Raw genomic sequence first — 23,754 nt, forward strand, 5'->3', positions numbered from 1 at the left:
AATGTGTAAAGAATGCTTTTCACTCCCAATAGCTCAGTCGTTATGGTGTCTGACTACCATGTGAGAGACCCGGGTTTGATTCCCGGCGGGGGAGAACCTGGACTTTTCCACCTATTCAAGTAGCTCCGGTGTTCACCCAGTGTTGTATAAAGTGGGTACCTGGAGGAAACTCTGGGAGGTAAAGGCAGCCCGGGCATGGTGCTGATCACATCACCCCCACCTTCGGCCGTGATCAATAAAGTGGGGGCCCTAACTCCACACCCCCTATTCGCCTTCATGGCATAGTGCAAACCACAAGGGAACACTTTACTTTTACTTTATATCAGTAACTGGGGTCTTAAGTAGTCTGCCCCGGAGCCCCCATGAATACCATTATGCCCCTGGCTAAAAATATACTTTTTCTAAACCGGTGATGTAACCAATTATTTTTTTGTTGATTTGATATGGAATGACTCTATTGAGTTTATTTTCAAGTCCACTTTATGCTCAGAGAAGCTACTTGGGACTATGATTACAGATTAAAGTGGTATCCAAACTAATATGTGCCTCCACCAGGTATCAAACTTCAGACCCCTTGATTAGAAGGCAATGACGTTACCACTATGCCATCAGGGATGCAGGAATGACTATTATGAGAGCACCTACACACCACGAATTTTTTTTTAGACACACACACAGAACCTAACAAGCAACTCAAAAAAGAACAATATATAACAAGAGAATAAATATGTTTTACATAAGAAATGTCCACAGTGACAGATCATGAGTCTGGGTGAAAATATAACAAAAACCAGGTTCACCATCTGAAAAGGGTCAATCCGTATCAAGTGGTACAGAAAAACAAATTGCTTGCTTGACCATTTTTAAAAAAGTATGTATTATGTGTGCTTTGAGCCTCATATGTTGACAGTTCAGAACCACTATTATTTTCATTTATCATTTTCTCCATTCGTAAGCATCAGTGGTAGCATTATCTCAGCTCTGGTACGTCCTACGACAATGAGACAAAATCTGATGTTAAGCACATTATAGGCTACAATTATATTTGTGTATAATATTCTAAATATTATTCCTTCATAATAAATTTTAAGGTCAAAACTGTGTATCCTAATCGCTCAAAATGTCATTTTAGGATATTTTTTATAAGAGGGAAGGCAGTTTGTTTAAGGGCATGCGAGACAGTCTCCATCCGGCATTTCCCTCTGAGTCAGTGTTACCAACTTGGCTCTCTTGAAGCCAGATCTGGCTCTTTCGTGTACTTGTTTGGTTGTGAACAGGGGCACCCGCCCCTGTGCCTCACTATGATACCATCACTGGTTCCAGGCCACATAGACAAACTTTTGCCAGGATTATACATTTTGCATGTGACGTGATATTGTTATATTGGCTGCGTCACCCCATCCCCTCTTATATCCCCAGTTACTTTTTTTTATATAGCACCATGTGAAGGTGGAATTGGGATAATATTGTTATCAGGGAATCCTTTAATTTCGATTAATTACGACCATGAGATGGGTGATACCGCTGGATTTAGATGGTGAAAACTAAGAATAAGTTGTCATCAATTTAGAGTTAACCCCTTTGACAACTAACATTACTCTAGGAAGCACTTCGTAAATCTAGCTCCTTGAAAGTCAGTTTTAACTCCATTTAAGGTGAAATTTAGCTCTTTTATGTGCACCAGGTTTGGCAACACTGCCAGGAGGCAAGGAGAAATTCATTGGGCATATGGGAGTATCAAATTTCCGATGAAATAAAAAATCGTATCAACGGGAAGAGGGCAGTTTGAAGAAGTGATTGCCCAGCAGAAAAGTCGAAACTCCCATTTGATTAGCCGTAACTTGATGTTGAAGTTGATTCCTCATAAGTAGAGACTGGATGTTAGGCAAAATGCCTATTCTCTCCTGTTAGAGATATGATGAAAACGAATGTTGCGAAGGGGAGGGATTAGCTTCATTTAAAGGCAATTCAATTTTGCCTATTTTGCCTATTTCATACGATATTGCCTATATTATTTCATAAATGCCAGATATTGCCTATTTTAGGCATTTTCTTTAAAATTGGGACATGACTGAACTCTGTGCATACAATTTCCTGTTCCCAGGATTAGTTTCCGATGCTTCCAAGAAATTTGAAAATAACAGTTAGCGAGTTATTGCAGCTAATAAGGACTTGGACAAATTAAGGGCAATTCAACAAGTTCCGAAAGGTGAAAATATACGAACTGATTTAGATCCACATGTTCTGGCGTGCTTTAAGTATACTACGGTAATATCTGTGGAGGTTGAAATATCTTTTTCAATTATAAAAAATGTGTTGTCCGATCGCAGACATAACTTGTTGGTTGATCACCTGAAGAAATACCTTGTTGTGATGTGCAACCACAATTAGTGCTTCTTATTCAGAGACTGCCAAACCGTCCAGTACAAACTTGAAATGCATTTAAACAGTTTCTTAGTTCGAACTGCTGTGTGGAATATATATTGTAAATTTTTAAACTGAAATAAACCTGTGTGCAGTGATAAAGTGTATATTTAAATAATTTGCGTACTGGTTGGAAGTAGCCAACAATTTCTTTTGTCAGACTATTGTGTGTAGCCATTATACAACGGAACATTTTGGGCTGACGTGACTCCTGTTTGCAGTGATTTATTAAGTACAATATTGAACTGCTGTTTCTAATGATGAGCTCCTGGTTTATTTTAAGCAACTATAAAGAATTTACAGGTATGTTTCTATATGATTTAAACACCTATTTCTTTTTGTACGTCTATCTTCATTATTTTGAGTTAAATTTCATTGCCTTTTTGTTGCCTATTTGTATTTTAATGCCTATTTTACTTCCTATTTTGAAAATTATAAGTGCTTATTTGCCTGCCTATTTTATATATTTTTAGTGCCTAAACATCCGGTCTCTACTCATAAGGAATACATGGGATTCCGAAAATTGTTATTCGTCATATTTTTTACAGGTCATATCTAGCTTAATAATCAACTTTGAAAAACACTTCGACCTGGCACATGTGGAGAAATTCATACTCTCTTGTACCCCCACGTTTTTCTTCAGTAGCATTACCCATTCCGACGATATTCAAATAAATGCACACACGTTGCGTAACTGTATATCCTCGCCTTAACAGTTCCATTCTTTTTTGCAATTACCTGTGTACCAATAGTGTACATCAAAATTATTTGAAGCTTCAGACTTTAATATATTTTTTTCCTACAGGGTCATAAACATGTCCTTTCTGTTAAAAATTTCCAAGTTCAGGGTTAAATATATCTCTCTGGTGGGCAGTTGTTTAAAAATCGGAAATTTGTACACAATACGGTACTCTATGATAAGTAACTTCAGTTCAAATTTTCAGTTTGAGATTCAATTGGTTTAAGAGATATGGTCATGCAAAACTCATCTAAAATTCAATAATTCACATTAAATAAGGTATGCCCAATTTCATTTCTTATTAACATATTTTGTGTTAAAATTCTGCAAACTGTAGTTTGGAATGTAAGTGAACAACATGACTGTACGTCCCAATAATGTATTGCAGAAAGATTAACATGGGTGGCAGGAGGTTAAAAATTACAGCGGGCTGAAAAATAACTACATCTGAAAGAAAATGAGCGAGAAGAGATACGGGGAGAAAAGTGCGGCTTTTTCAAAAATCCAGGATTAAATTGGTACATGTTATCAACAGGGTGTGGTTTTTAAAAAGATGTAAGAAATTTGACATAATACCTCAATTTTTAAAATGGGGGTACCGACCGTTAAGTCAAAGGGGGACTGAACAAAAACGCGATATGCAAGTCAGGATGTTGGGGAAATGTGTTCGTGAGGCCTACATTGAATCTGAAAGATTAAATAAAAAGTGTTTAGAATTATATTTCCAACTGAGCGGGGAACTTGACGGCTTGACATGGAACAGGGTTGAGGAAAGACACAGTAAATACGTAGAAGCAGTGAAGATCCAAAGCCGAATAACCATTTTGAATAAGTTTAACAGGTTAGTTGGGAATAGCGAGAATAGTGGTAAATATGGGAATAAGGGGACAAATAGCTCCAGAGAAGGGATTAAAGAGAATAATACCAATAATGTTTTGAATTTAACACAACACGAGCCGCCTCGTGAACTTTTCGAAATAACCGATAAGGGACATAAATTTGCTATTGGTCGGAATAAAATAGAGAAGGAAGAATTTGTTATAGCCACCGAACGTGCCATAGGCATTTTGTCAGATATGGATGAGAAAAATGAACTTAGGCATAAAATGCACGACTTCATCGAGGAAAGGATTAGGAAAGAGTTTAGAAAGGAAAGAGGTAGGGGGGAAATAAAAAGCCATAGGGAAGAACGGCATCGAATTCTAGGTGAAAAACTTAAACGAGTGAGGGTATGGGTCAACAAACACGATTTATTCCTTATTAGATCTGATAAGGAAAATAAATTGGTAATAATGGAGAAGAAAACTTATAGGGAGAAATTGGAAAGTTGTTTCACCAATGACGATTTTGAAGTAATAGAACGAAACCCAATAAGTAAAGTTAAAAATGTAGTTAAGAAGGGGATAGAAACCAGTTTGACTCTTTCGCGATCAGAAAAGAAGAAACTTATTGAATATTGTAAGAAGGGTGAACTTCCTAACGCTTTCGGTATTCCGAAAACTCATAAGGAAGGGATCCCGTTGAGACCGATTATACCCATGTATTCTCATCCAGGGTATAAACTAGCGAAAATATTAGTAGAGAGGCTAAGGGAGGTTGGAGGAAAGACCGAATTCAGTGTTGAGAACTCTTGGGAAGTGAAGAAGAGATTGGAGGGGATAAACCTAGACGAGGAGGATGAAATTCGTAGTTTTGATGTCGTTAATTTGTATCCTAGCGTCCCTCGAGATAAAGCCGCAGATTGTCTTCAGAGATGGGTTATGGATAAGGGAATTGATGTTGTGACAGCCTGGGAGTTCGTTCGGTGGTTTCATTTAGTATCAGGATATAATTATTTCTGTTTCAATGGAAAAATTTATAGGCAGATTCAGGGACTGGCTATGGGCAACCCTGTTTCGGGAATAGTTTCCAGCATATTCCTCCATTACATTGAGAAAAATTCACTGAGTGAGGTTAACAATGATATCAAATATTTTTGTAGATATGTTGATGACATCTTGATTATCGGGAAAAAAGAAAAATTAGATTGTATTTTAGAAATTATGGGAGGACAGGACGATAGAATAAAATTCACATGTGAGGTAGAAAATGAAGGAGTAATCAACTACTTGGACTTGAGGATTGAACGGGTTAATGGCAGTGTTCGAACCGGGGTTTACCAAAAGTTAGCAGGGGACAGATTTATCCACCAAGATTCTGAACACTCAAACAGAATTAAGAATAATTTATACATGAACTTCTACATTCGGGCCGGGAGACTTTGTAATTGTAGGGAGGAGAGAGAGAAAGAAGAAAATTGGATTATGAAGGTAGGGTTAAGAAACTGTTATAAAGTAGAGGAAATGAGCAGAATAAAGAGGGGGGGCACTTAAAGTCTTGAATAATGAAGGTGGAAAGAAGGGGATAAATAAGAATAACGAGGCAGGGGAAATAGAATACAAAAACGTCGGCATCCCGTATGTAAAAGGGGTATCCGAAAAGTTTGACAAAATTCTAAAAGGCTTCAGGATAAAAGGGGGAATGAGAGCTCCCCGAAATATCGAGAAATTTTTTACTGAATATAAAAAGGATGGAAAAAGGCGAAAAGATGTCAGAGACGAGAAGGGCATATATAAGATTACCTGTTCCTGTAATAAAGCGTATATTGGACAAACTGGAAGAAGCATGGGAACCCGTTGGGACGAGCATGACAAGGATATTAGGGAACTATCTCCGAAAACCGGGCTTTCTGAACATATTTTAGAATTTAACCATAAGGTTGATAAAAGAGAAGTTGTAAAAAGGGTACACCAACAACCTGATTTGAACGTTCACGAGGCCGCGAATATTTGTGTTGATAGAGGGAAAAAATTAAACAGGGACGACGGTAACCTGAACGAAGCCTGGATTCACATGTTTAAGCGATGGGGAAATAATAGGAATGAATCTGTTAAATTCCATGTCACGCCGGAAGTGACCCGCGCTGCTTCCGAGTCTGTGGAGTTTTCATTGGAAGGAATGTAGCATTTGTATGCTACTACAGCCACTCCTTCAATATGGTAGTACGGGCACTAATCTTTTAGATTTATTTCTTAGCCTACATGGCATTTTTAACTTCAGGTATTTTTAATTCCATATCCTATCACCCCCTTTTAACCTAATCCTGGATTTCTTATGTTCTTGACGAAGTATTTTAAAATAATGATAAGTGACCTGAAGAAGCGAAGCGTAGCTTCGTGAAACGTTGTCTGCAAAACATTTATACTCACTCACGTAAGTTTTTTAACATTTTTATTTTTTATATATTTAGTGAGTAAACGCACAGTTTTCCATAATGGTTAGAAGAGATAGATGTCACTCTTGATGAAACAACTTACATTATAAGTAAATACTCACATAGCTACCAGTAGGAGCTGTAGGTGAGTGGTCAGTGTTACGGCTTCACATTCTGAAGGATGCAAGTTCGAGCCCGGTCAAAGAAGTTTTATTTTTAATTTGTAGTTACCAATGAAGCTCCAACATGTGTGTGTTTGAATCCACATTTGTACAGTGTAACTTTTTTTTCTTAATCTTTTGTAACTATGCATAGTCTCGAATACATGGAATGTGGGAAGTGCATACGACATGCATTTTCAATCCATGATTTGACCTGTTAATTTCTAAAAACGTCTTACATTTTTTTTTCTTCACAAAATCATTTTACACTTGTGGACAAAACATGGAACTGTTAGACCATACCTACTTTGAGCGTGACTGTAAAATTACATGCCTCTACATTTTAAACTAAAGATGATTTTGAGTTTGTTTACACAAGTTTGCATTGTCATCTATTATTATGTTTAACTTAATCTGTATCTAAAGAGATATTGTTCTGGAATCCTAAAATAAGAATGGAAAAGACATTTATACTTTTACACAACATATGCATACTACAAATGTAAATCGGGACGATACTGATTGGCCAAAAAACGATGTGCTAAAGGTGGTCGTAAGAATATTCGTTTCGCTATTCTTATACATAGTCACAGGTTTTAAAGCAAAATTATAATGACGTGGTTGTTAAGGATTTTCAGATTTAGGTTTCCACACAAAGCAAGAACTATAGTGGAATCAATTCCATACACTACAATATGCTCGTATCAACTCTGTATGTCTGTTTTGCATTTATGACTCGTCCACATGCCTTTCCACATTTTGTAAGAGATTTAATATCAAGTTGTTACTCTCAAAACCATTAATTTTTATTAAAAATAGCAGTCGTTTCCAAATGCGTAATTAATTCCATTCTAGGCATACACTAGTTGGCACTGCACTGTAAAAAAATCTGCCTTTGATGAGAAGCGAACCCGGGACCATTTAGCATGTTGGCAACTTATGATACCGACTTGACTATAAAGTCATATTTCCACATCATTTTATTTACCACTTTGACTTCTGTAGGAAAAAAATATTATTAAAGAGGGGCGTGGGGAGGTAATGATGTTCTTTCAATTTTTATGGAATGTTTGTGTGTTAGGGACTGATAAATGTAGTAATTCAAGGTCGATAGCTTCTTCTTTCACTAGGCATGTAGGCAATGCCTAAAATTACATAATTTTTCAAGGTGTAAAACAAAATTCATTTATCATTCTAATAGAAAGAATATAAATGACAAACTATAAGAGACATCATTTTATGAAATGATAGCTTGACATGGGGTTGCTAACAAATCCAACATTAATGTTTGTGTCTGTGTGTAGATTTAGAGGCAATAATTAATAGCATAGCTAAGCAAATAATCTAGTGATACCAATTCCATGCAAAACACGAGATTCAAATAATAGACTACACTTAGCGTTTATTTTATTTACATCTTATTTCATGCCTTCAACTTTATTACAGTAATTTGGTATTCAGCAGTATCAAAATTATTTCCAATTTGAATAAAAAATAAAATCATTTATCATCAAATTTGCAATTAATATTTCACAGACTTTCATTACTTTGCATTTTATCATTTTAAAAAAAAAGTGTTGTAGTGGAGATTCGAACTGCAGACCCTTTGTGTGTTGGGCAAGTATCATACTCACTGGACCACACCATTTTATTGTCCAAGTGCTTACATGTCTCTATCCAATAAAGCACTCGCACGGATCAAGAAAAAACTGAGCAAAGTCACAGCAACAGTGTTTGCTAAAATCTACACCACGGAGTACATTGCAACAAGACGTCGCTTCAAAAATCATTAACATAACCACTACTTTCTGAAGGTACGAAAATGTTTTCATTATTTTACATAGTATTTCAGATGCTTGCGGCTACAGCCTGAAGTCATCGTTTCACAACGAAATCTTCCTTACTAGTCATAAAAGAAAAAATGCACCGGTATTGACAAAACTACCACTTCAGTGCCATCTGTATGGAGACCTTATATTTTCTGTTTTTTACTTAAATACCTTTAATCGTTAACAAAATTATATGGATTCGAGGTTCTAGTGAATAAACCAACCAACCATTTATATTGGAAACTTTCTTCCTTACTGAATGTATATTAGTTGTATCGTTATCCAAATGAATTTGGGCCTATGCTTTAGTATGACTTTAGAAACCCCTTAATTGAAGTTACTTATTATAGAGTGCTGTATTGTGTACAAATTTTCTGATTTTTAAACAACTGCCCACCAGAAAGAGATATTTAACCCTGAACTTGGAAATTTTTAACAAAAAAGACATGTTCATGACCCTGTAGAAAAAATATATATTAAAGTCTCAAGCTTCAAATAATTTTGACATACACAATTGGTGCACAGGTAATTGCAACAAGAATTCAACTGTTAAACTACCTTCCTTCTATAAAAAAAAAATCCTAAAATGTCATTTTGAGCAATTAGGATACATAATTTTGACCCTCAAATTTATTATGATGGAATAATATTTAGAATAAAATACACAAATATAATTGTAGCCCATAATGTGCTTAACATCACAGATTTTGTCTCATTATTGTAGGACTTACCAGAGCTGAGATAAAAAAGTTACTGCTCATGCTTACAAATGGAGAAAATTACATGCACCACAATAAAAAAATGTCAGCCATCTTGAAATCAATGATAGTAAAAATAAAATAACAGTGGTTCTGAACTGTCAACATATGAGGCTCTCAGCACACAAAATAAATACTAACTACTTTTAAAAAATGGTCAAGCAACCAGTGTTGTACCACTTGATATGGATTGCCCCAAAAGTTACATGATAGCATAACCTCTAGTTACCGAATACAGAATATGTGCTGGTTCAGAAGTAGAAAGATGCAAATTTTTCATCAATCTTCAGAAGGTAATTATCAAAGTACAAATTGATCAATCCGATTTGTATAACGTGACAAACATAATGACCACATCAGTTTATTTATTTATTTATTATTGGTTTTGCTGCTGCTGGAGTAGTTTGTTCTCTCTGCAAAAATCATCTGAAACTTCCCAGAGGAATATTCTTCTATATTTGAGAATGGCAGTCAATTCAAGATCTTTAACTTGTATTTCCTTAACTGTGGCCGTGGTGGCTCAGTCGGTAACGTGTCTGACTACCATGGTAAAGGTCCCAGGTTCGATCCCTGGCCGGTTCAAATACGGGAACTTTTCAACGTTTTCCTACCACTGCGCCATCAGGGAGGCCAAAAGGTATAACATACTTGAATTACAAAACAATATATCCACTGTTACTATTATTAAAAAAAGGTGGTTTGAAAAAGCCCTAGGTTTCCCTTTTGTCAATATGAGAAAAATTGAAGATAAACTGTTACTATAACTGCTAAACCACTGCATTTTTTTTTTCAAAATTTTAAATTCTAAATGTAAAGTTCCAGGAAAAGTGGGGGCAAAGGTCTAAACTTCAAAATTTTCCTAATTATGCAAAATTTCCATTATTTTAAAGTTGCGGCACAAGCATTACATATTCTTATGGAGTGGTCTGTTGTCGTGCTTCCCTCCAAATTTGGTCGTCCAGCATCCATAGGGCCTATACTAGAAGTGAAATTCCAGACATCATGCCAAAGCTGGCAACACTGTTGCTTTATGTATTATTATTTTTTTACTCAAGAAGTATCAGTCTGATTTCAACAAAACTTTGCATGACTGCAGAAATGTACCACAACTACATTTTTCATTCACTTTGGTCTACTGAGGGGTGCACATGGGTGTTCAGTGCATGCCAATTTTTTGAAGAAAAAAAAATCTTTCTTCTTCTTCCTATAACACTAATAACTAGGAGGCGCAATGTATAAATTTTACTTCCGCTAAAAGCCCTGTCTTTAAGAAGGAAAACATATCCAATTTCATCTCTCAGAGACAATTAGTTCTCGAGCTATGATTTTTTGCACTTGCAGTAACTTTTAAAAGCATGCACTTCAAAAGGTGCACATTTTGTAACTGTTCAACCCTACAAAGTGTGCTACTTCATGTGAACAGGAGTGTTCATGATCATATGAAGTTTTTCTTAATCCCTCAATTTCTGTTTAATGTTTTGTTTACTACACGTTCGTCAATACATAAAATTACACTCCACAAATAGCCTCATTTCACTTCAACATACATTCATCATAGTATACATTTACCCAGAGAAGCTATAGAGCAATAATCAATTAAATTGATCACTGACTTTCCTAAGCTGAAATTAGTTCAATGACACCAAAAATTATGAAAATTGTAACATAAAATAATTTCAAAACAGGCTCTTCTATATGGTAGCGAATGTTGGACTCTTCGTCAACATGATTAAACTACAATAAAATGTTCCTAAATGAGATTTAAGTGAAGTAATCTTAAGAGACAAAATTACAAGTGAAGAAATCAGAAATAAAGGGAAGGTTGAAGCACTGGTGGAAGAAATTCAAATATACCAATGCAAGTGGAATCAACATGTTCTGGGAATACAAGATAGCAGTTTGCCTCGAGAATTATTAAATTACAGGCCAAAAGGAAAAATAAATTTAGGAAAACCGTTTTGCCTATGGAATGATCAATTTTTGTAGAAAAAAAAACCTTCACATAATTTTTTTTGTTTTCTTTAACCACTTTTGTGCATTTGCAACAGTTAAGAATATTCATGCTAAAAATCTTCAATTTGAAGCCTTCTGCATGATTTAATGCCACTTTATTTTGAGCGAACTAGGGATATCATAGAACATCTTACAGCAAAAATTGGCTTCAAAAAAACTGTTTTTCATCTACACTTTATTACACAACATTACTATAGTAAAAGAACTTACCTTGATATCTGCATGGCAAGCAAAATCTATTACAGCTGGGTCAACAAGCCCTTCAAGAATGAGAGCGACCAGCTCTAGACAATGGGTAAAGCATCTGAAAAGAGGAGTATTTTATTACTTATAAGATGTACATTCATTTCACGAAAATACCAGGCATGTAATTATAAAAAATAACAACCAAACCTTACAATTGATAACACTATTCCACTTAATGGTGATAGCTAACGTGGAGTTGTACTTCTTTACCTTGATTTTTGTTATTTGCTTTGATACAAATACCCTACCATAGTGTTTGGAACAAACATGTTACATATAACACATTTACAAGTAACAGTTACTTCATGATAAACTTTGACTGAGAATTCATTGGGTGCCTCCTACTAGTGGCAAGATGACGGACAGGGGCCATGAGCAGATTATTTCTAAGGGTATAATGTGCAAAAAGTTGACATCTGATTAGGGTGAATTGGGGTAAGCGTGAACATGGGGTAAGTGTGATCTCCAGTTACAAACTTAAGCTGCAGCTTGTTGTAAGTATTTGGAACTGATGATTAAAGAAAACTGATGGTCATGCATATTTTGAATGATTCTGGATATGTGTTCATTGCTGCAAGCATACAGGAAGGGCATGTGAAAATGCCAGTACAAAGCATTTCAAACTGAAATTTCTCATATGCGTAAAAAAAATTTCTGTCTCACAGGAAAATCACAGGATTGTGAAAAAGGCAATGCTGGGTAAATGGTAGGACCTACAAGTTACTTTTATTTCTTTCTGTGCTCAAATTAGAGGTTCCTGTTGTTCTTACTAGTCATGATCACACTTGCCTGCAAATTCACTGTGTTTGGGAAAGTGTGATCAAGTTACCAGGGAAAGTGTGATCAGTGTTGTTGAATTTTGAAATTGCTACTTCTTGCTCTTTTCAGTGTGAATAATGCCACGTAACTACATCAGAAAAACAAACAGGGGGTGTGGGAGGAAGCTACAGTGCAGAAGTGTTAGGCAATGCCCTGAACGAACTTGAAAAAGGTGCAAGTGTTCGTGATGTTTCTAAGCATTTCAAAATCCCATATTCAACTCTTGTGCTACATTGTAGCGGATGGAAGGGGAGACAAAAAGTGTTACCTGCTTTAAAGTCAACTGATGAAGGAGGCAGACACTCTGAGATTCCTGCTAGAGAAGGGGAGGAGTTAGCTTCACATTTACGTTCCCTGGGGCTTTGGGTTGAGCGTTAAAGAGTGTAGGAACTTAGTGGAACAGTACGTGACTGCAAATCAGTTGCAAACCAGATTCAAAGATGGGCGACCCAGTCATGAATGGTTTCATGGGTTTACACAGAGGCATAAACTGCGTAACGATTAGATAAGCCGGAAACACATTTCTTGAAATTTAAAGGAGAAAAGACGAGAAAGTACTTACAGAATTTAGTTCTTGTGGACTTTCTGAAGCTGGGGAAAGTGTTTTTTCGAATCGTGCAACATATTCGGCCTGTAAGGTAATTTTCGACATTCATGTATCTCCGTTGCACGAAAGCTCGTGACACCATTACCGTCGACTATGTGAATCAAATGTTCAGTTATGTAAACCCCTGTCAGTGTAGCAACCAAGTGGTAGTTTGACAAGATGACGTGTCAAGGTTGTGTTGTGAAAATGTTCCCGGATATTGAAGACCCAGATTTTGTAATTGAACATGGAATCGTGAAGGAAGAAATGGAATGTCCTAAATGTTCTAGTATATGTAAGCTACACATTGCACGGGATGGGAAGTGGCTGTATATGTGTACGAAAAGAGTACAGGGGCTTGGTAAATTAATGCATAAAAGATTTCCATGTGGATTCAAAATCTCTGCAAGGCAGGGTACATTTATAGGACAAAGTAAAGTAAGTGTACCGAAGATCGTGAAATTTTGTAAGCTTTGGTTGTTGTTGCCCTACCCAAGACAACAATTCATAGAATTTGAACTGAACATCTGTCCAGGAACAATTGTGGATTGGTCAAACCACTGCAGACAAGTGTGCGAGGAATGGGTGATTGCGAATTCGAGACCAATAGGAGGTCCGGGAGTGGTTGTAGAAGTGGATGAGGCAAAGTTCGGAAAGACAAAAAGATGTTTAAATAGAAGGGCACGTCCAGTTGGGGGTCAGTGGGTGTTTGGAGGAATTGAAAGGGAGAACCGTGAACATTTCTTCATGGTTCCTGTAGAAAACCGCAACGAACAAACTCTGCTGCAAGTAATAAGACAATTCATCCTTCCTGGAACAATTATTATTTCCGATTGCTGGAAAGCATATATAAACTTGCAGGGAGCAGGGTACACGCACCTCAGTGTTAACCACAGAGTGGAGTTCATCGACACACCTGCAAGTGGACATATCCATCACTAAAACGTGCAAAGAATGAGAGGCGACAATGTACAAGTTCATTCTCAAAACATCGAAAGAGCTTGGCGTAATGTCCGCCATTAAATCCCAATGTTTGGTCGGAAGAAATATCACTTCACGGGCTACTTATCGGAGTACCTCTTCAAGAGAAATTTCCCACTGGAGAGAAGAGTCCATGAATTTTTTAAGCAAGCCGGTAGCATGCAATACATTTAAGTGTAGTGAAAGTTAATTTTTCTTTTTTTTTGTTTAAATTTATTTTTCTAAATTTTCCTAACCTAACCTTCCGTGAATGGTTTGTGGAACAATTTTAGATTCAAAACGTTTTGTTAATAGCTTGTGCGGCATTTATAGGTTCATAAGTTTGGAAACACTGCACATCAGCTGTCGATACTGCATATCAGCTGACAACAGACAACGTGAGTCAAGATTTGGTCGCCGAATTAGGAATGACCAATAAATAATTATAATGTTAAAAATAACGATATTTTCATGGAAAAATAAAGTGATCCAAAGTTGAAAAATATTCAGCTATGCATATGAGGTAAGCAGAAATGAATTTTATTTGAAAATAAACGAGTTAAATGTGTTTCCGGCTTGTCTAACTGGTACTTCCCGTTCTAGACAACATGCCTGTCGAAACTGGAAAATGTTCTTTGGGCACCGCAGCATTTTCAACGTCTACCCTGGTGGATGCACAAACTTCACCATTGAAGTGCACATCATTTAAAAATACAGTTTTATTTTGGTAAACTTTTCTCAGGAGATAATTTTGGCTAACACATAAGTCCATGTACCACACTTTTCCACTATAGGTTATACGAGGGTCACTATTTATATTTTGAGCCTTGGCAACACTGATTGAAGTTAGGTGCGATTTGAAGTTTGCACGGAATCGTCTGGCATTATTGACCGTAACGTACTTCAAATGTTTTGTCAATAGCTTCAATTGTGTTGTTTATGTTGCCTTGGAGATTGCACGACAACAATAAAATGGAATTAACTCGTGAACATTTTCGTGCGATGATTTTTTACGATTTTCGACGTGGATTATCAAGACAAGAGTGCATCGATCAACTTACTTCCACATTTGGCGATGAAGCCCCATCCTTTGCCACTGTGAAACGCTGGTATAAAGAATTTAATCGTGGCCGCCATTCGCTCACCGACGAGATTCGCGAAGGTCGTCCAAAATCAGTTGTTGTTCAAGAAAACATTGATGCTGTGCAAAACCTAATACTGCAAGATCATCATGTGACATACTGTGAGATTGAGGCAACCACAGGCATTAGTTCCACCAGCATATATAAAATATTACATGATCATTTAGCTGTGAGAAAGGTATGTTCTCGTTGGATCCCACACAATTTGACAAAAACTCAAAAAGACGCTCGCGTCAATTGGTGCAAACAAATGCTCAATAAATACAATCGTGGTGCTTCAAAAGACGTATATAAGATTGTAACAGGTGACGAATCATGGATATATGCATATGAGCCGGAACGTAAACAGCAGTCGACTGTATGGGTGTTTCAAGATGAACCCAATCCAACAAAAGTTGTTCGCGCTAGAAGCACATCGAAACAAATGGTTGCCTGTTTTTTCGGGAAAACTGGTCATGTGGCAACTGTGCCTTTAGAGAAACGTAGAACGGTCAACTCTGAATGGTACACAACAATTTGTTTGCCAGAGGTCTTCGGTCAAATACGGAAAACAAACAAACGCCGTCGGATCATTCTTCATCAAGACAATGCCAGCTGTCACACATCTCGTCTAACAACCGACTTTATGAACAGTCAAAAAATCGAATTGATGGGTCATCCGCAATACAGTCCTGATTTGGCACCCAATGACTTCTTCTTGTTCCCGAATGTCAAGAATAAATTGCGTGGACAACGATTTTCGTCGGCGGAAGATGCCGTTGATGCATTCAAAAACCATATTATGGAGGTGTCTCAAGAAGATTGGGAAAACTGCTTTGACAAATGGTTCAAACGAATGCAAAAGTGTATTGACCATAAAGGAGAATACTTCGAAAAACAATAAAGCAGTTTTCAATGCCAAATTCCTGTTTTTTCATTGTTAGGCTCAAAATATAAATAGTGACCCTCGTAACATTCCTATAAGGAGAAAATAGCCTTGATCACACTTACCCCACTTCATTGGGGAAGTGTGATCATGGTAGTTGTAAATTATTTCATTTTTTTACCGGAAACTGAGTATGGGGAAGTTATTGAAATTCACTCACTAAGTAACTACCGTATTCTCGCGTCTATAAGCCGCACTTTTTTCCCCGAAAAGTGGACCAAAAAATGGGGTGCGGCTTATACACGCGAATGATAAGAAAAGCATGTGCGGCTTATACACGCGAATGAAAGAAAGTGGAGCTACTACTAGGATACTAAAATACATACGTTGATTTGTTATCTTTATCACATAATGGATTCATTAACAGCAAATCCAACAACAATGCATCTGTAGAAGGCTTTGCAACAATATGATATCTTATCTTTAAATATTTTTTTGCAACAATATGATAATATCTTATCTTTGAACACGAATCATCCTTACTGTCGTATTGATCTGGAAACCATTCAGTAAAGTGAAGTTGTTAAAGAAGGTTGTGGGCCTGAGGTCAAGGTTGGTACTATTAAAGGGAGGATGTCTGGCAGAAGAATCAGCTACGATGCTCATTTTAAACTTCAAGCGATACGATATGCTGAAGGAAACGGCAACAGATCTGCAGCGCGATATTACGATGTGGACGAGTCTAACATTCGTCGATGGAGAAATCAGAAGGAACAACTTGCTGCAACAAGTGGCAAGAGAAAGACATTTCGTGGAAAAGGAGCCAAATTTCCACAGGTAGAAGAAGAAGTTTTGGCCTTTGTAAATGAGAGGAGAAGTGCTGGCTATGCTGTAACCGTAGACATGATACGTTTTCAAGCTCGTGAAGTAGCTTCAAAGTTAGACATCAGTCGTCAAGCTTTCCGAGCTAGTGCGGGATGGTGTTCACGTTTTATGCGTAGGAAAAGTTTATCGCTTCGCCGTAGGACAACAATTGCGCAACATTTCCCTGCAGACTTTGATCAGAAAATTGTTAAATTTCACAAATACGTGATTCGAATGCGAAAGTCCAATGATTATAGCTTGTCTCAGATCGGCAACGCGGACGAAACACATATTTACTGGGACATGCCTATGCCCAGCACAGTTGCACCGAGAGGCTCGCACACCGTATCGATCAAGACCACGGGTGGAGGGAAACAAGGATGCACCGTAATGTTGGGTGTTCTTGCAGATGGAAGGAAACTGCCACCGTATGTTGTGCTGAAGCGTAAGAACGTGCCAAAGGAGACATTTCCGCCGGGTATTATCATACGTACCCAGCAGAAAGGATGGATGGAAGAAGAACTGGTATTGGACTGGATAGACAAAGTGTGGAATAGAAGGTCTGGTGTTTTGCTGAAGCAAAAGAGTTTGCTGGTGTGGGACAGCTTTCGTGGTCACCTAACAGACAGAATACAGACAAAATTGCAACAGTTGAAAACGGATGTAGCTGTGATTCCTGGGGGTCTAACGTCTGTACTGCAGCCCCTAGACGTTTGTGTAATTCGCTCGTATAAAGCTGCGTTCCGGCGTCTGTATAATGACTGGATTAGTGCAGGAAACCACGAGCTTACAGCAACAGGAAAGATCAAACGTCCGACTGTCAAGCAAGTGTGTGAATGGTTTCTGGCAGCATGGGAAAGTGTAAAGTCTGAGACAGTTGTGAAGGGTTTTCTGAAGTGCGGCATATCCAATGCCCTAGATTGGTACCCAGGATGAAATGTTGTGGGATGATGATGTTAGTGATGAAGATGACAATACCTCTTGTGCAGAAAATATTTCAACGAGTAGCAGCAACGACAGTGAATAAGGGCTTTGAGGACTCAAACTGAATGATACGGTATTAATATGTAGATCATTGCGCTAAATAAAATAAAGGTTAAAATACTTTTAAAATACTTACTTGAAATTGGCTACCTATGCAAAAAAAAAAAAAAAGTCACTCGTGCAGCTTATACACGAGGTGCGGCTTATACACGAGAAATTTTATTTTCCTGAAATCTAAGGCCAAAAAAGGGGGTGCGGCTTATACACGCGTGCGGCTAATAGACGCGAGAATACGGTATTATGTAGAAGAATAAATTGGACCAAGAAACATCTTGGTCCTAATGAGGCTGCCCAAGTTATGAAAGACTAAAGTGTAATTATCACAAAACGTGATCACACTTACCCCGATTCACCCTAATGTCATCAACGTTAACATAATTGTAAATATGGTACATAACATTGCTCATACTTACTGATATAAATTCATGTAAATAGATAACTTTGTTAACTTTTCTGGCCCTTCAGTCAAGTTTGATGTGCAGTGTAGAAGGCATGAATCGAAATATGATGGTCTATCATCAGCTGTTGCTCCTAGCTACTCAACTCTGAATCCAGGAAATGCCATAAAACACAGCCCACCTAGAAACTGCAATTTCCTCCAACGTTGAGCATTTCTGGAGGTACCCATTGTATATGAATCTACCTTATATATGGTTATTGAAGTTTTCTGAAATAAAACTTTGGGTTTCTATGAAAAATTTTGTTGCATAGAACAAATACTTGCCAGTGTTCTTATTAATGCACAATATTAAAACCCAGCTAAAGAGCAAATATTGAAAGTCTTGTATTTTTTAATCTTGTAAGCAGTATTTTCTCAATACTTCTACACTGAAAGCAATCACATAAAGAACTGTCAAATTACTGCACTTCATCATTTAATATAATTTTACGTGAGCAAGATTTGCACTGCACTTGAAAACAGTTATTCTCTACTGTTATGCACAGCCTTGCCCCACAGATTCCCGGGACACAGTACAAATGCTGAATATGCATTCCTCATCCTCCTGCAAAACTTGCAAAACATTACACAATTTAAACCATGACTAAAATAACACATTTGTACAATCTGTGTTCCATGCATTTTTCAAAAACAAATTCCATAACTATTCCAAGTAATTTTAAGGAAATTCCAGCCTATTCTATGTTGCTTTAACATGCTATTAACCAAGGTCCAGGTGTTACCGACAGTTCACTCAAAATTTATAAAGGTAACAGTATGGTATAGTGAAAACACATTTCTTCAAATTTACAGGAGAAACTACTTACGGAACTGAGTTTCTGTAGGCTTTTGGAAGGTCGTGGAAGTGTTGTCTCCCTTAGTTCAACTTATTCGGCCTGTAAATCATGTATTTTTCGACATTAATGTATCTCCGATGCACGATAGCTCTTGCCACCATTACCATCGACTACATGAATCAAATGTTCCGTGCATTCGATTATGTAATCCCCTGTTAGTGTAGCAACCACGCGGTAGTTTTACAAGATGACATATCAGCTGACGATAGACAACTCGAGTCAAGATTTGCCCGCCATATTTGTGTAACGAAAGCGAATTAGCAACGATCAATAAATACTTGTAATGTGAAAAATTACGCTTTTTTAAGTGAAAAAAGCATAATCCCACGTTCAAAAATGCTCTGCTATTCATAAGAGGTAAGTACAAATGTAAATAATTAGGAAATAAACAAGTGAAATGTGTTTTCACTATACAGGGTGAGTCATAAGTCTCCATACAAATGGTGAAAACGGTGACTAATGTTTATTTTTCCTTTTCAGGCAGGTGAACCAATGAAAAGAGATGCCACTAGCGAAGGAAGAACGGATTGACATCATTCTGTTGGCTGGGAGTGGTACCATTCGTCATGTAGCACGTACATTCAATGCAACCCACAGAATGCAGATAACCCATGACACCGTGGCACCTGCGTTACCCTCCTTTCATCTGTTGCTGTCTTTGACCTTCCAGGCCTGCTTTCGTCTGCATCGGAACCTGTCCTTCTGAATTTCTTGATAAGTTTGGCCACAGTGTCATGGGTTATCTGCATTTTGCGGGTTGCATTGAATGTATGTGCTACATGACGGGTGGTACCACTCCCAGCCAACAGAATGATGTCAATCCGTTCTTCCTTCGTTAGTGGCATCTCTTTTCATTGGTTCACCTGCCTGAAAAGGAAAAATAAACATTAGTCACCGTTTTCACCATTTGTATGGAGACTTATGACTCACGCTGTACCATACTGTTACCTTTATAAATCTGAATGCCTCCTGTGCGTGTGTGACAATTATTGGTAAAATTTCAGTAACCACCAAACGTCTCTAATTCCCTTATTTTTTACATTGATACTTACGTATTCTGCATTCCTAAGGATTCTTGAAGGTGGCATTTCGGATGCACGGATTGCCCCACGAACCATGCATGGCAAGGTTAGGTTAGGTTCTGTTAGGTTAAGCAAATATAGTTGAAATTGTTTTTAAAAATTAGAAGAAAAAAAAAATTCTGGTTCGAAAACCCCATGAACCATGCACGGATAGTCCCACGAACCATTCATAAATAGCCCCACGAACCATGCACGGCAAGGTTAGGTTAGGCAAACATAGTTAAAATTGTTTTTTAAAATTAGAAAAATATTTTTTTCAGGTTCGAAATCCCCACGAACCATTCATAAATAGCCCCACGAACCATTCACGTATAGCCCCACGAACCATGCACGGCAAGGTTAGGTTAGGCAAATATAGTTAAAATTGGTCTTTTTATAAATTAGAAGGGTAAATGTTTACTATCCTTCGGACACCTATTACTTCTGAGTTTCGTCAATTTTTGACATTTGTACTTACCTATCTGCTTCGCGGATCATTTTTTAACGAGTATTCACGTTTTTTTGATCAATTTTTTTTTTTAAAAAAAAAGGTTTTTTGTAACTGAAGAACGTACGTTTCAGCAAATGGTTTGTGGGGCTATGTGTCAATGGTTCGTGGGTCTATGAGAGAATGGTGTGTGGGGCTACGCATATTTTTTTTCAAAACCAATTTTTAACTATTGTAACCTATTGTGACCCGACCCAACCTAACCTTACCGGAAATGGTTCGTGGGGCTATGTATGAATGGTTCGTGGGGCTATGCATCAATGGTTGAATTTCCGCTATGAAACATTCCCACATCACACAAAACACCTTCCAGATGTTAGACAATACTACAGGAACTTATTACGGTAAGTAGTTTCTTCTGTAGAAATGAAGAGATCTGTCCGAAGGATAGTAAACTAGTACCATTAGAAGAATTGAAGATAATTTATTTTTTGGGACATTCCAATTCCTTCACAATTCCATGGTGAATTACAAATTCTACTGGATCTTCAACGCTGTGCAATTTCACCACGTATCCTGTGTACATCATGTTGTCGCAAGTTCGTAATCAGAAATGATGAACCGTAACGAATGTTTATTTACATTCTACAACTGTTACACAGTTACAAAACTACGTATTTGGAAACACTGACCGGTTGTTACGTCATTAAACGCACGCAAGAATTTAGTACACGTAGTAGACGGACATCAGGGAACATCTTTCGTGCATCGGAGTGAAATTAATGTTGAAAATTACATGATTTACCGGCAAAAAAATTTAAGTGAGGGGAAAACACACTTGCAAGACCTTCCTAAAGTATAAATAAACTCATTTCGGTAAGTACTTTCTCCTGTAAAATTGAAGAAATATGTTTTGCGGAAACGAAAATTTTACCCAATTATTTACTTTAAAGAAGTAGAAAGTAATGTTTCTGTGTAAGATGTGTTACTTTTAGTTTCCGAAAAACATGTGCCAACGAACAAAATTACACCCATTCCTTGTTGAAAACAGTTCTGGATAGGTTATAGAACCATTTTCAAAAATGCAAATAAATACGAACATGTTTGCTTGCAACTACACCGTAATTACCAAAGAATTAAGAATAAGTGCACGTGTAGGGCTAGGACATATTTAATATTAAAGGCAGAAAAGCTATGTAGAAATATTTTAATTATGTAATGAATGTTTAATAATTAATACTAAATAGAATAATCTACCTACCTCATAATCAATTTATGGCACCATAGAGTAATTTATTAAATAAAATAAGAGATCCTAACCAGCGCCGGCCTAATCATCTCATCATAATATAAAAACCATCGTAAAAATCTGATATTCCCCAGACACCTATAAGTTCTTTGTTTTGTCAGTTTTTGACATTTGTACTTACCTATCTGCTTCGCGGAACATTCTTTAATGTGTATTCACGTTTTTTGATCAAAGAAATTGCAATTTTTTTTTTAAAAAAAAGTGTTTTTGTAACTGAACAACATACGTTTCCGCAAATGGTTTGTGGGGCTATGCGAAAATGGTGTGTGGGGCTATGCATATTTTTTTTTAAACCAATTTGTAACTATTGTAACCTATACGTGACCCTACCTAACCTAACCTTACCGGAAATGGTTCGTGGGGCTATGTAATGGTTTTTGGGGCTAACGTGAATTGTTTGTGGGGCTAACGTCAATGGTTTGTGAGGCTAACGTCAATGGTTTGCGACGTATTAGCATAACTTTAAATCCGGGCACGAAAGTAGGTATTTTCCGGTGAACGAGGTTGCAACACTGCATAAATCGACGAAACACTCGCACAACGTGCCCTGAACCAGTACGCTATCGCCCGCCATAATATGTTACAGAATCGAAATAACAAGTAACAGTAAGTACTCGGAAATGTTCCGCATTCCAAAATAGTACGTTAGCAATGTAAAAAAGTGCGAAATGTATGATTTATAGGTGTTTCCCTTATACTATAATAGTACCGTTAGACAATGCTACAGGAACTTATTGCCGTAAGTTTCTTCTGCAAAAATGAAGAAATCTGTCCGGGGAATATCAGATTAGTACCAAAACGATTCCTTGCTTTCTGAGCGATTCAGGTTGCAGGACTTTTAAGTGTACTTGGAATAGCCATACACTTACGATACTAACCTGTCATTTAATTTCATCTGCTTTCATTTTCATTTGCCTTCACATTCGACGTGACGATACTTTGGCAAACAAGTCGCTCTCTTTGTTTATATTTAAAGTCATCCCAAGTTAAGACAATCAGAAAATAAAGATTTTAATTTGTTAATATGTTTTAACATGTTATCTTCCATCTTCCCACCATCAACGTTAGACTAAATATTAATTTACTTTGAAAGAACAGATACAAAAATAGTTTGTATGGGCAGCGCCATTGAATCATTGAGTGCCAGATCCTGCTTTGTTTAATATCCCTACCAATCTTATAAAAGTAGTTTCCGCTATTTTTCCCCCACAAATTAAACCTTGATTCAACTTAGATAACCTCGAATTAAGAGAAGATAGTGAAGCCCAGACAAAGACAGAACATTATATAATATATAATCACAAAATATTCAATGATTACGTGCAGAACTATCCGGTCAATAGCTGCGTCCGAGCTGCCATCTGTCACATGTAGCAAGAACTTCTTGACTTCGTGATCGTCATGGTACAGCTTTCACTGCAACCTGGTGAGCGAATTCAAAAACATTTGCACAACATCTGTTTCAAAATCTACAACAGATCAATTTTAAAAACATTAATAATAGTATCAGTGGTTGATTTATTTGGTTTATTTTACTTCGCTTTTCTGCCACTTTTGGCTAGTTGCGAAGGATGATTTTAATATATTTTTTTTACTAATTTTAATAAAATACAGTTGATTTGTACGTAACCAAGCTACAAAGTGACAGTTGCTACTGGTCGGCCATGGAGAACAGCAAGAGGAAAAGTTACACGCTTGACGAGAAAGTAAAATTTATCCGGGAAGAGGGCGCTAATCCACATAAAACTAAAACTGAAATAGCTGCAGATTTAGGCATCGTTTATACCTTTTTTCAGTCATTAGTAAAAGAAATGATATTTTAGACAATTTTTTTAACATTGGATACTAAAACTATAGAACTGTAGTGTCTACTGTAGTATTTCAGTACCAAAGTGTTCACTAATAAAGTTGAAAATGTAATGTATTTAAGAATCAAA

General features: G+C 37.0%; 1 long non-coding RNA gene across 2 annotated transcripts in view; it reads right to left on the reverse strand.

The window, feature by feature from the left end:
• The window catches only part of LOC145997013 (uncharacterized), a 54,608-nt gene extending 31,512 nt beyond the window's left edge, over nucleotides 1-23,096 (reverse strand). Inside the window, exons 1-2 of one of the 2 annotated variants that reach the window (XR_014442844.1) lie at nucleotides 22,696-23,096; nucleotides 11,388-11,481 (exon numbers count right to left, since the gene is read on the reverse strand). This is a non-coding gene — a long non-coding RNA (uncharacterized LOC145997013). Of the gene's footprint in view, nucleotides 1-11,387; nucleotides 11,482-18,116; nucleotides 18,260-22,695 lie in introns of those variants that run through there. The other variant, XR_014442845.1, reaches the window with a different exon arrangement.
• Between the last annotated feature and the right edge of the window lie 658 nt (nucleotides 23,097-23,754).

Source organism: Lepisma saccharinum, chromosome 13 (assembly GCF_977018435.1).
Source record: "Lepisma saccharinum chromosome 13, izLepSacc3.1, whole genome shotgun sequence".
Lineage (NCBI taxonomy): Eukaryota > Metazoa > Arthropoda > Insecta > Zygentoma > Lepismatidae > Lepisma > Lepisma saccharinum.